Here is a 14,728-nt window from a genome sequence, read left to right as displayed (position 1 = left end):
GTCCTGGTTGAAGTGCCTCTCTTGCGACTAGTTTTCTTCTGTGGGCTTTTCATTTTCTGGGGGCTTTTCTTTTCCCGGGGTGGTGTCTGGTAAGAGGAGGGTCCCGCCACTGGAGAAGTTCTTGGAGACACGTTTCTCCTTGGGGACCTGGTCTTGCCACCGTGGCTCTTTTTCTTCTTCTTCAAGCTTCGTTTGACTTCTTTTTTCTTGGGAAGAACTTTGGGAGCATTAGGATCCCATCTTAAGAGAGAGCGAATTATGACCCCTCCTACAGTACCGCTCCCTCCAGGTTTCAAAATGATTTCTTTTTTGGTTTGAGTGTCGATGCTGGGATCGGCCAGTTGGGTCAAAGCGACTTTGTTTCGATCAAAAAAGCGTTTGGTTTGATGAGGAATCTGAATGATCCCTTGGAGTAATTGACGTGCTGTCACCGTGAACCATCGTAAGACTTCTTTGAGACTAGCTTCTAAGACACGAGCTCGTATTTGTGGATTTTTTTCTCGACTGATGCCATACAAGGCACGAATCAATTTGACGGGAAGATGTGACTGAAGGGACGTAATGTTCAAACTGTGTGAGACAGACGAAAAGTGTCTGAGGTTTTTATAGATTTTTCTTTTTTTGGAGTGAAATTAAGTCGAGGACGGAGACGTGTACAGGACAGACCCTCCATCTTGGCCCCAGTGGTGAAACAAGTGGGTACGAAATCGCAAATCATCGGGGGTCGTAGGTTTCAAATCGACGAGTAAATAAGCGTGTGGTGTTTGGGTGGCATCGTCGTACGCCTGAGTCAGCCAAGGCGTCCCTAACTGTTTGGCTAAGACTTGCACTTTCGATTTATCTCGAGGGCTTTTAAACAAGACCACGTAATGCGCATTGAGACTGATGGTGCGATGGGCTTTACTTTGTTGAAACAAATTTTGGGTGATGTAAACGACACTGGCATTACGGTGATGCCCTTTGCGCGTGAACCACAGTTTAATTTCTTCTTCGTCTTCTCTTGACATGTCGTCGAAAATGACCAAATGGGTTTGACGGGAGTCAGAGACGATGCCGTCATCTTCATTAGGAATGCCTTCCACAAACACGATGGAATCGCCTTGACTTTCTCGCAAGAGGCTGTACGCCGATTGCCACTCTATGTAACACCACATGATGCGTTTAGGTGGAGGAGCGATCAAATGATGTTTCTGTTTGATCAAACGTTTGACGAATTCGGTTTTGCCTGAACCGCTAGGTCCAGCAATGAGCATGTTAAAGGGATGGCGAAGATACAAAGCCTCCCAACTGGCACGATCTAAGTGTTCGTCGATGACTTTGACAGTGGAGGAAGAGGGAGCAGAGAGAGCAGAGGTAGTCATAGTGTCAGGAATGTCACTTGCGACACGAAAACAAACAAGACAAGAGTTTATATACTTTTTTCAGGACACGTTTATTGAATGTTTTAAACATGAACACGAAAGACAAAAATACATTAAGGCCAAAGGCTTACGTACAACGATAAAAGGCACATGATAACCATCAACGTGGAATAAAAACAAGTGTCTGTACAACATGTTTTGGGTAATGTTCTGACCAGTTCTATAAGGGGTAAGGTCACATAAGTGTCCTCCCGAAAGGGTCTTTCAGGCATGTCCACGACAGTCCTGTCCTGGGTGACGGGTTCTTCTTCTGGCACCGTCACTAACACAGGTTGAAAAGTAACATTTTTCTTTGGACGTTGAAAGGAAGGATCACAACTCTCGTGCATACTGGGCCACTTCTTGGGTCCAAGCCTCAAAATCCCATTTTTTCCAGGCACGGACATCTGTCCAGTGGGTGTGTAAGTCACAAGCTACACACACATCGTCATACACGTCTTGGGTAGCTAAAAGTTGACGAATCTTTTTTCCCGTAGACGTCGAGAAGTATCCAGACGAAAACGCAATGCTTTGAACAAAAGGAGTCTCTCGTGAACATTTAAAGGCATCACTTTCATGTTGAATGGGGTGGTAAATACTGTTCGTAAAGGGTCCACAAGAAATCGGCTGGTAAACGAAATCTCAGAAAACAAGTCACTAAGACACACACTATGCGTCGTCCCAAATTGAACGGATGCAGTTCTCGTAATAATTGATGGTAATGATCCACGGTTTGAATATGGTCATTGAGTTCCTTCCACGGAATCTGTTCAATCACTTGTGACATAAGCCGTGGCATGGATTCTTGATTTTATAGTCTCTTTATTTCGGAAGCAATAAAGGTACTTTCTAACTAGACATCTTCGTTCTCCAGTGGGGAATCTAAATCTTGCATACTGTAACCAACACTTCAGAGTTTGTTTAGATGTTTCGTCTTCCGCTAAGCAGATTCCACGTAAAATTTGTTGGTAATCCTTTAACTCGTCTTCTTCAATGCGTTGCTCTAGGTGAATCTCGAAGTAACCAAAATGATGAACGTTTAGTTCATTCACTAACTGAAAGTGTTGAACAAGGTCTGACCACTGAATCAATTTCTGACGAATCATTCCTCTTATACCATTCAGATACCAGTGGCTAAAGATCTGGTGACGTAACGGATGCAATTGTTCTTTACGTTTGAGTTGTATTTTGACCAGCTCTCGGTAAATGCATTCTCTCAACTCCACAGGCAAAGCACGAATGTCCTCTTGAAAAGCATCCATGAATAGGTCAGTCCGTACAATTCACAATCTTCTCCTAGAGCAAAAGTAATCCACATAGTGAGTAATTTCTGACCACTCCCATTGAGGGTAACGTCCAAGAATCTCACTGATCTCTTTTGATGTAAACGGTCTAGAGTTAGAGTGATATAATAGGACGAATGCACCCTTGACCCAGAGAAATCTAACACATTGATTGACTTTTTTCACTTTCCTCTTGTGAATTTCTCGGCACAAAAGTTCTACAGTCACCCATTGAGATTTCACTCTGGCAAGCCCCTGCCAAACTTCCTTGTAAATCTTCTCTTGCATTTCTTTAGGTAATGATTCAATATCGTTTTTCAAATGGAGTTTAAATACTGGTCTCGGTGATGTCCAACTTTTGACTCCTAGCCAATCTGGTTTCTTCTTCTTCGACGACATGGAAAGTTACTTCAATGTCTCGGTCCCACTAAGGGTAAGTAATGACAATTCGGTGACCAACGAGCATGTTCTAGGTAGGCCGAATCTTGTGGTTCCCAGTGGTGAAGTGACACACCGCAACTGAAGCACTTGACTTTATCCCCTTCGCCCAAGTAGAAAAATCCGGCTCTGGCTAATTCTTCAGGGGTCGGTCCTCCCAGATACTTAGGCCATTTTCCTTTGAACGATTGAAGACGATTTTCAAAGTCGCAGTATTCCGACAAACGCACAGGAAACGAATATTCGTCTTTCACAGGTTCCTTTCGATGAGGGTTGGGTGACATGGACAGGGGAGTTTGCTCAGGACTGGATGACATCCGTAGGCGAAACTTAGAATCTTGTCGTCGGGGTGCTCATATGTCCAGGCTCCTAAACGGTCTCCTTCGATATCAGGGTGCTGTTGACTCGGGTGATCGATGTAAATGCAACTGTCCGTGTCAAAGTACAGGACACGTTCCCCTAACAGCTCTAAAGCTTCGTACAATTTTAAGCGAGCATGAGCTGTCACGTAAGCCGCAATAATGACATTTCCAAATCGGTCGTCTTGTATAAAGTCCAGATCTTCTTCGTAATTAACTAAAATCAAATCTTCGCGAACGACGTCCACGTGTTTCATGAATTTAGTTTTGTCGTGAATCGTCTGGAAGTAGCGAGAAGATTCTGTCAAATATTCGGTCTTGGGTAAACACGGTCGTTGTGCCATTTTACCCCACAAGCAATTTAACATCACTTTGGCAAACGATCGCCTGCCTTCGTTTTTCTCGATGTGATCTAAAGTGATACCTTCTTGTGCCCAGTATTTCTCTTTGAATGTCTTTTGGTCTTCGGGAGTGTGACACCAGGAAGGATAGCCACTGGCTTCTTGCTTCAGTTTCAAAAAGGCATCCACGTAGTCTGCGAAAATGCCTTTCTGCGTGGGGTCACCCTTGTGGTATTGTTGTGTCTTGGGAAAGTGGCAAATTTCGTACACTTCTAACAGTTGGTATCCCATGTCCAGAGCTTTGAACAATTCTACGCTGACCCACGTCCCCGTCAAGGCGCGTTCTTCCTGGGTGTGCTGACAAGGCTGGTCTTGGTTGCACGTTTCGGCACAAGTACGGTACAAAGGAAACATCAGTTTGCCTTGACAATGGTGAAGTAACACGGGATGGTACAGGTCGGTGGGAGGCAAAACTTTGCACTTGATCAAACCTTCGTATTGTCGAATGTTTTTCATGTCGATGTGTTCCGTTAACAAGTGTGGGTGCCCTGCAGGAAAGCGACAATATTTGTATACGTAGGGATACAGCGAACACACGTCCAAGTATTTGATTTCTTCTCCTTTCTCTTCGTCGGCTTGGTACAGCAAGCAGGTGGCATTGGTCCTTCCTCCGTACAAACTATCCCTTGGATTCAGCGGGTCCATGAACTGGTAACTTTCCAAGAGGCGTTTAAATTCGGGATCAGTTTTCAAACGGTGATCGTATTCGTGTTCCCACATTTCCACCACTTGGTATCCTTCCTGTTCTAACTTTAGGCGTCGCTGACAAGTGTCCTGGTACAAGTCTTCCATGGTTCGTTGTAAAAACTGATTTTTAGTGCCACGGTCAGGGTAACAGACGGGACATCCGTGAAATAAGCAACCGTTAAACTCGTACACAATCATGGTGTTTTCTAACTCCCAGCCATCGACCGAATGCGTTCCAATGGTCTTTTCGCCCCCTCCGTTGCGAGCATGCTGAATCCATTTGTCTTTCTTGTCGCACAAGTAATGTAACCAGCGTAGGGCTTTGACCGAGTATTGACGTTTGACATAGTTGGTCGTTTGAGGACTGATGACAGCCACGGTGTTTTCAGGCCTGAATCGGTGTCTGTACACTAAGGAACACGCTTTGGCAATGGTGCAAGCTTCTTTCAAAGGATCGACCCCTCCGTGCTCCATGAACAGTTCTCGAAATATTCCACAGCATCGTCGTAAAATGTCCAGGTCGGAACGACAATACTTTAACATTTCTTCCTGAAAGTCGAAAGGGTCGGAGGCATGGACCTGGTACCAAGCGTAGAAAGCTTCTCGTTATTCGGTACGCATGTTGTCAGGGTCATAATAGTGAGCCTCAGGTAAATGGGGTAGAACGGCGTGTTGATTGGCTTCCGTATTGAAAAAGTGAGGAAAATACCCTTTAGCCATTTCTGTCATTCCAAATGTTTTAGGCATTCGGCTCAAAGGCATGGCCAAGTAACTCATCGAATCTTTAAACTGTACTTGTCCCACTTGCATGAAAATGATTTTGGCTCCGTTCAAAGTCACTTTAGGACGGTCGGTGCCTTGTTCCGTATAGTATCTCAAAAGAAACTGTCCATCGTATCCGGAGAAATTGTGAGCCATCACCGTGGCATGACGATGACAATCTCCGTAACGTTCGATGTCCTCTTGGCTCCACGTCTTGTCGATGGGGTCTAAGACCCATCGGGCGAAATCGGCTAGCGTGTTCGGTCCCCGAAAGATTTTTTCACGCCCTCCGGGAATCTTACTGGAGTGAGGGCAATGACTGAAGATAGGTTCTTGAATGCACTTCTCGCACGCTCGATGAGCCACGCAGAAATTAGGAATGTGAATACCGGGGTCTTGCATGCATTCGAAATCGAAAAAGATGAAATTGCCTTTCTTCTTGTGTCCATCCTCTTTCTCTGGTTGTGATTGGTATTTTTGCACGTAGCATTGGTGTTCCAAGTCCACGATGTGGTGACAAATGTGACATTTTTTCTTTCCTGAACATACGTGTGCCTTGGCACTGTTGGTACGTATGCCTTGGCCACAGTTAGGGAACAATCTTAGCAGTTGACAAGCACATTTCTTCTGTGAACCTTGCGTCTTCAAATGTTGTTGGTAACAGGCAGGGCTGACAAGCGTGCGCTGACAAGTTGAACAATGCACTGGTTCTTGCCCTTCGCTCAGACAGGGTGGAGAGGCCAAACATCCTGAGCATTTCGATCCACAATGCTTCTGTTGCTCTCGATTGTTATAAGCATAGTCACATTTCTCACAATAATATCTGTGATACTGGTAATGGTATCGAAATGTTCATCGTGATAATAGACATGAATGTATTTTCCGTCCTTAAAGTCTTGGCCTCGAAACAACAGAGGTCCGCGCACTTCTTGAGGGTACACTTTCAAGGTGTAGCGTGGAGCTAGGGCATCTTGCAATTTTTGCATCTCAGGAATGCCACAGGGTTTGTCTTTGGGCAAGTCTTCTTGTTGCAACAGGAGTTCTGCTTCGTTTCGTTGTTTGGCTCGGTCCGATTTTCGAATGTTCTCCCAGGCTCTTTTCCATTCTACCGTGTCGTTTTTGTCGACATAGGTTCGTCCCACCACGATAGCCCTGGCTGAACACATCTGGTCTTGAGGGTTGTTAATTCGGACGAGACTTGTTTTGGTGCTGCGAAGCTCGTCCACCAATAACATCTTTTTGCGTCCAGTCCCTTGAGGAGGAGAGACGTGGGTCATGTCCAGTGTGGCTTTTCCATCGGTGATGTCAAACTGGTCATTGGATTGTTGCACGTGTTGAATTTTGTCCATGACTTTGGAAGCGGTCAATTCTGCAGGGCTACTAAACTCGATCCAAACAGGGGATTTCAAACCGTCGTGTTGTATGGAAAGTCTCAAGCGATCGTCTTCTTTGGGTTGACATTGTCGCTTGAGTGTGGTGAGCAAAGAATCCCACATGTCGGTGATGAACCCTTCTGCTTTCTCTAACGGTACTTCGGACTTGAAATCTTTAAACTTCACCGTGTATTTGTAAGCCGTGGTTCTGAATTTTCTAGAGGGTCGCTTTTCTGTCTCTTGAATGGAATAGTAGTTTTCAGGGTTGACTAAGGGTGGTGAACTTTGTTTAGAGGGTTTGGATTCTGGTTCACTCATGTCCTCTGCAAAATCACTGGCATGAATTTGTGCCAAGACTTCAGCCCTGGTACGAGGCGATAGATCACGTTTCTGCCTCCTACTTTCTTCTTCTTTCTTCTTGAATGAATTGGATCGTTTCATCTTGATAGCAAAACGTCAAATGACTAAAGTTTAAACACCATGGACTAATTTATAGTCATGGCAGACCAGCGTATATAAAAGGGTGTGTGTCTTGTCCTTTCGCTATTCATTTCACTCTCAAACCGAGCACAACGATGGAAGAGACTACACAAATCGAACGTTTCATCAGAGCTTTGCGAGGGGTCATTAGAAAATTCTCTTCATACCAGCCGACAGACTTTTCTCCTTCCTTGTGAGATAAAAGTCAAGATACTTGCTATATCTGTCAGAAGAAAGGGCATTGGTCTTCATAGTGTCCAGACCGTCAAAAAAGAAAAAAAGGGGTTAGAAAAGACAAAAGTCAAGATACCTGTTATTATTGTCAAGAAAAATGACATTGGTCTCCAGATTGCCCAAAAAAGAAACAAGAGGAGTCAGAAGAAGAGAGGGATTCTTCAGAGGAAGAAGAGGAAGAAGAAAAGGAGGAAGAAAGCAGACAGGTGAACAAAAAGAAACAGGAGAAGAAAAGAAGAATTGAAGAAAGTGAGGAGGAAGAGGAGGAAAAGACTGTGAGGGTGAAGAAATTCAAAAAACAGAGAGACTAAACAATGAAACAGAAGAAGTCTATGAACTTTTTAAAGTGCTCTGTTGTGAATTATGAATTGGATTGTAAATATATATAAAAGAATAAATTAGGTATAGAAAGGTAAGTGTCTTTGGGTTTTGATTTTAAAATAAGAACGTACACTCACACACTCATACACAAGTACTATAGGGGTAAAATGGGTTGTTGTTTTTTTAGTTTGAATGGATGTTGGCAATTGAAAGTCTATCTCTTTTCGAGAGACGTGAGTGGCCCTGAAAAGGGCCTTTTTTGGTGTAGGGGTGAGTTTAAGCAATCAACTTTAACTGTCTTAAGCCTTTGCCACGGCCAAGGCCTACTTCTGGACTGCGTACTGTTGATGATGATGATGATTTGGTTGAAATCACTAAGGGTGGCACGGTAGGCTTAGTCATATGGTTGGAGTGTTTAGCTCGGGAAGGTCGTATTCTCTTCGGTCGTAATAAAGAAGTCTGATACATTTGTTTCAGACTTCTTAACTCCGCTAAAATGTCTAACAGTACCGTGACCGTTTGATTTTCACACCCTTGTTTCTTTGCTGCTGCTTCTTCTTCTTGTTTTTTCTTACCTCTTCTTCTTGCTGTTGTTGCTGTAGGAGAAAAGCTTGTTCCGCTTCCTTTTGCTGTTGTATAAATTTCTCCAATTCTTCTTTCTGTCTCTGTCTAAAATTCTCCACGTGCGGTAATGAAGGAGACAAAAGTTCCGGAACAAATTCTTGCGAGGTAAGAAAATCCACAAAATCCCAATTCACCTCTTCTGAAAGTAAGTCCGGGTTCCCTTGGGCGGTCTCCAATGCTGGTGCACCCCAATTTATCGTTTTCTGAGTTTCCGTCGTGTTTAAAAACTGTCACATGGATTGACTATACACAGGCGCTAGAGAATCTATATAGACCACGTGACGTCACAGACTGCTCTCTTCCGATTGGACGTGGGCTGACTGAATTTTGTAACGCCTGTTTAAATTGGTCAATGAACTCAATCCGTTTCAATCCTTCCTCTACCTATAAATAAACGCAGTTCACTGTATTAATTCACCTGTTCTCGGTGCCTCAACATGTGGACCGACGTTCAATCTTCAACCCTTGTATCTTCGATGATGTTCAGGACGGACATACCAATGTATGTCCGATCCAAATGGACAGTTGTTCACAGGACAGACACCAGTCTGTGGATGCGAAGAGTATATGTGGAGCGCCAAGGATGCCTCAAAAGAGTCCTGATTTACGGTCCTGCAATCAGGCGCAGCCTAAGGACAAGAAGAAGACCAATGCGGTGCCCTTTATGTTAATATATCTTAATATTAACATAAAACCCAAAGGCCCTTTTCAGGGCCACTCATAGGTCTCGAAAAGATCTTGACTTTCAATTGCCTAGCCCATTTTTTTTAATTTTTTTAAAAAAAAATCCCATGTTAAATTCCCCTTGTCCCTAAAGTAGTTTTTTCTCCCATGTTAAATTCCCCTTGTCCCTAGACAAGCCCAAACTCTATTCCCCTGTTCAATTCCCCTTGTCCCTAGAGTGGCACGACAATATCGCCCATGTTAAATTTACATAGTCCCTAGACAGGCCCAAACTCTATTCCCCATGTTAAATTCCCATTGTCCCTAGACAAGCCCAAACTCTATTCCCAATGTTCAATTCCCCTTGTCCCTAGAGTGGCCCAGCAATTTTCCCCATGTTAAATTTACATAGTCCCCAGAGTGGCCCAGGGGTGTTTTTAATGGTAATTCCCATTGTCCCTAGGGTGGCCCCATTCACTACTCATATCAAATCAGTCACAAAGCCTATTAATGAGTGTTTCTTTTAAAAGTCCAATCGACAAACCTCAAGTGCAGGTGTTGGACAAACAGACAGAAACACCTTGGCTGAATTAATGGTACGACGATGCCTTTTAAAGAGCACATCCGTATTTGCCTATCTATTTATAACCTACCACTGCTATTTATCTGAGATTTCACACCAATTTGTTTCACAACTGATACCAACAAGGAGGTCCCAAGGCCGGGTCAGGTCAAGTGTTTGTGTGTGCGTGTGTGGGGGTGTCTAAATTTTCAAAAGAGGCATGACTTTCATTGAAAGGGCACCAAAGCAAAATTGTATGTGTCTATTTAATTAAAGTTACATAATACCCAATAAATAAACGAAAAAATAAAACGGTGCTTAACTTTCATGTGACGACAGGTGACTGTACTTTTGTATGTGTACGTTTATTTAGACCGCTCGATCCCGCCTTGAGTCCAGTCACTTATATGTCACCTTTTGCGTCTGTCGTATTGAAAAAACAAACTTTATTAACACCCTTCACTTGTTTGCTTTCTAAAAGTTAGCGTTCTCCTGCCAAACTGATTGGTCCACTTCATGCCATCATTCTCAAAAAGAAATACATAAGTACGGTCATACTTTTTAGAAGCTAGTCTCAAAGAAGTGGTAACACGGTTTCCTTCAAATGTACATCAATTACTACAAGGCGTCATTCACATACCACGTCATGAAACGTTTTTGAAAAACCTGAAGGACCGTTGACACAACTGACTCGTCCTAGAATCATAATTCAAAGCAAAATGCAAATCATTTTGAAACCTGGTGGAAGAGGATCTTTAGGAGGTGTCATTGTTCTATCATTTTCACAATGGGATCCAAGCACCGAAACTAAATGAAAATCTAAATCCCCAAAATTATGGCAGAAAAAAATGAATAGTGGTGGAAAAGGAAAAGCTCCAACAAAAAACAAAAACATCTCCTGCCAGGAAGAGAGGAGGTTCAGACTCTAGGACGAGAACATACTCCAGAAAAACACCTCGCTCGTTGCAGTTTCTATTGTCACCTCTATTTCTTCGCCGTTCTTGATGATGCCAGTCAAAACCTGATTTCAGATCCGAGTTTCCTAAATTGATGACAAAATAGAAACTCATTTCTAAAGGAACTTCAACTTCTTCGGCGGTAATGTCTTCTGGTTTGACGACTGCTGCTGAAGGTAACATGTGGCCTCTCAGACATAGGTACAAGACAGAACAGGTGTGTTACAAAGTTTATACCGGATTTATCCAAACACCAACGGACAAGATTTATTCCGTTGAAAACACCAAATCGTCGAATGGTGCCCATAGCGAAGGTAATATGACACACGGACAATCAGTAGAGACAAATTCTAAATATAAAAAGACGTGTGAGATATGATTCACTTTTTATTTTCTATTCATGAACTCATGGTGTTACCAATAAGTAGACGCCACCTTCCTCATTCCAAGAAAACCCTTTCTAGAAATGGAAAAGAAAGGTACTACCTCCTTGTTAAGCTAAACATAGGGATGTTTTGTTAGTATTGACTAAATCTAATGGTCTGATGCGAAAATGAATCATTCAAAAAGTATCCAAAGAAATCATCTATACCGTGAGTTAATGATGTTTGTTTTGAAAAAAAACGGTGCTTTTGCCTTATATACAGAAAACACGATATGTGCTATTATTAGTCCCAGTATTTTTCCCAAATGCCACATACAACTACTGACCAGCCTAGTAATTTTTGGTAATATATATTGAAATTCCTTTTCAAAGAGACAGCATCGATGAAGGTTTTGTGTGAAAGTTTGCCCGTGTTAGCACGTGTTTGCTTACATTACCAAGAAATTAAGGGAAATGACTATAAAAAGGGCATATTTCATTTCCATTAACAAGTAGACAAACATAAACGTTTTCGGTGAACAATTGAACGCAAAAACCTCTTTAACGGCCTTATAATCACATGGTCCAGTCAAATTAAACAATGATTTCAAACACACGCACTTCTTATTTTATTAGTGATGCTTTATTTTTAAGTGGAACTTAAAATAGTTTAATGTTGACGAGTAACTTAGAGCATTAGGGTTACAAGTGTGTTTAATTTAGATACACATTTTTCCTCAAGAAAACCTTATTTTATGCAACTTTATAGCAATAAAAAATACAAAATGCAGAATGCCAGATTATAATTAATGAATTGTTTATAAATAGATTGTATCAATTAAAAATGTATGGTACAAATGGCAAATGTGAATACCTACTTAAATGTTTCTCTACATACGGTTTCCATGGCTACCAGCACGAGTACAAGAAATTTATGTCAAAAATTAAAACAAAGCGCCTCGTACTTATAACATTCATCATGTGAAGAATGTATGTATGTATGTATGTATGTATGTATGTATGTATGTATGTATGTATATATATATATATATATATTTGCATGTTTCCAACATTACTTAAACTTTTTTTATTTTCTCATATTTTGCGGCTACCAACATTTTATCAAATCATGTAAATCGACAAGTAAGAACGAAAATGTGTGTCGAAGCAAAACTTGTGTAAACACTAATTGCAAATATAAATATAAATAACTTTGTTATTAAAAGTAAAATAGCATCATACCAGATAATTTGTTTTTGCAAAGATACTTTTTTTTCTTTCGAAATTCCAGAGGCTATATGGGCAGGTGTACACTGAATGCTGCTCTAAATATGTCATCAACAAAACGCTGTAAAAACTTGGTATATAAATCTGGCACCTGTTTAAAGTGACATTTAACAATGTCAACTAGGTCAGGAGTATCCTGTGAAAAATTTAACCTGTCATGTACCATAATGGTACTGGATGTTACTCATTTTAATTTTTGTTTGCTTAATTGTAACTTGTATTTTCGCTTCACTACTACCTTTTCCTTTCAAACATATTTTATTGACCGAAATGCTGACAAACCAAGTCTGGAAACAAGTTTTCACAAATTAGATTAAACTCCTTCCACCAGCAATCGTTTCGAAATGTACGTATATAGCAAAATAAACTTAATATGATTTCCTACAATTGCATGTTAACGTACTTGATTATCAGGAGAGAGAGAGAGAGAGAGAGAGAGAGAGAGAGAGAGAGAGAGAGATTGCTTACATGAATTAAATCATAAATGAATAAATTAATGACAGTGGCAGGTAATGTTTAAGAAGATTAAACAAAAACAATGATTAGCTAGGAATGGATAACGGCCTGTATTTCTTTTTGATTATGGCAATACTTAATTCAGTAAAGAAATCAAATTTTGAAAACTCTTTTATTATATAAAGAGTTCCTGTTTTTAACATATGTTTGGAATATGTCCAATAAGCGAATTTTGACATTTGCAGAAAACCCAGATGACCCCAATAGCAAAAGTTGTTTTTGTTACTGACAATGATTTAGACTGTTGACCTGTTTCCTATATTTTATATACAATATCATATATATACATATATATATATATATATATATATATATATATATATATATATATATATATATATATATATATATAAACACGACATTGGTTCTGTGTCGAGGCTACCAAAAAAGAGGCTACGAGTTCGAAACTCTCGGTGATATCAAATTTTATTGTATACATTTCTTTTTTGTATTTGTATGTTCAAACTTTCTTTTTAACTCGCTCATTCCATTTTAAAATCTATTTTTAAATTTTTGTATGCTTTTTTAAATTCCCGTCTGGGACGGACAATTAATCTCGCATGAAAATTAATATCTAATGATATCCAATTTTCTTCAGCACAGAATGGATTATTTCTCAAATAGTCAGAATATAAATTAAATAAAGTAAATCACCACAGATGTTTCAAATTCTAGTCTGCTGAATTGCCAAAACTAAAACAATGGGCAAAGACCGGTGTGGTATTTGCCTTTGTTTCACTTTTGAAGGTAGTAAAGATATTTTCACGTTTCAGCGAACCAGGGAGTATATTAGAGACACGAATAGCATAATGAACAAATGAACATCTATTTCACTTTTAGACAGTCATTATTTTGAGACAAACTTATTTTTTTTTCTAAGATCGTAAATGCTTGCCTCACTAACCACGTGGTCGTTGGAAGTCATGAAATTAAAATAGGAGACGCCATCTGCGATTACTTTAAAGTCAGACAGTTTATAACATTTTCGTCTATCTGACGATGATGGCCACCCAATTTCTTTTAAAATCACACGTAATTAACCATCTTGTAAGGCAAGTAATTCACTCTGCATTTAATTGCAGTATTACAATTTAAGAAGGTCTCCATTAGAGCCGTGTGACATAATCAGATTCATGTGAAGGGCGATGGTATGTAAAACGTTAACGTTTTTCTGGATCATTTCGAATTTAAGAATTTTAAGATAGTTATAATTTATGAGGTTCACTGAAATATGTTATCAATCTGTTTTGTCCAGTTGCCTTAACTGCTGAAAGTTACACCAAGACGTTTATGATAGTCAACAAAAGATAGAAATTCGTTTTGGAATGTTAGTTCAGGAAAAGGGGGCTCGAATTTATTAGAGAACAGCACTACGTCAGGTCTCGTTGGATTATAGACAAACAACTACTTTGACGAATGGTCTGTAGCTTGTAGATGCATATACAGTTTCTTAAATATCATTTGACGGATACGCCAGTCATTCGTAAAGAGTGTCGTTACACTCAAGACGTTGTCGCCTATGTCATTGATGTACAACATAAATAGCCACGGGCACTTCCCTTTTGCTATTTTCCAAGAGACTGAAACGCGTTTTTAACAAGAGACTTGCTAAACTGAACACGAATTATGCATGAATAAGAGCTGTCCTTTGAGAAAATGCGGACTTACTGTATCTACATCACGTGTTTTGTGGGTGAGCACGGTTTTGATTACAACAGCGTATTGCTACTGTTATTAATACATTAGTACACTTGTTAGCAGTTCTCAAATGTATATACGGTAGACTAGCACTGATGTCAACGAAATTCGCTATAGCGGTTAAAACGGATTAAAACGTTCTGCTTTTTCGAAATGGAAAACGCAACATAATATTATACTGACATATAACGAAACATTCGCATTAGTGCGCATGAGTGCCGGTATTTTGGTTGAAAACATTCCTTTGGCAAAATATATCCAATAGTCATTGGAGTTTGCACTAACAGAATCAATATTCTCGAAGTTAGGAAAGCAATTTT

The sequence above is a fragment of the Sinohyriopsis cumingii genome, chromosome 2 (genome assembly GCF_028554795.1).
Source record: "Sinohyriopsis cumingii isolate HCF-2022 chromosome 2, ASM2855479v2, whole genome shotgun sequence".
NCBI lineage: Eukaryota > Metazoa > Mollusca > Bivalvia > Unionida > Unionidae > Sinohyriopsis > Sinohyriopsis cumingii.
This window is presented reverse-complemented; position numbering follows the sequence as displayed.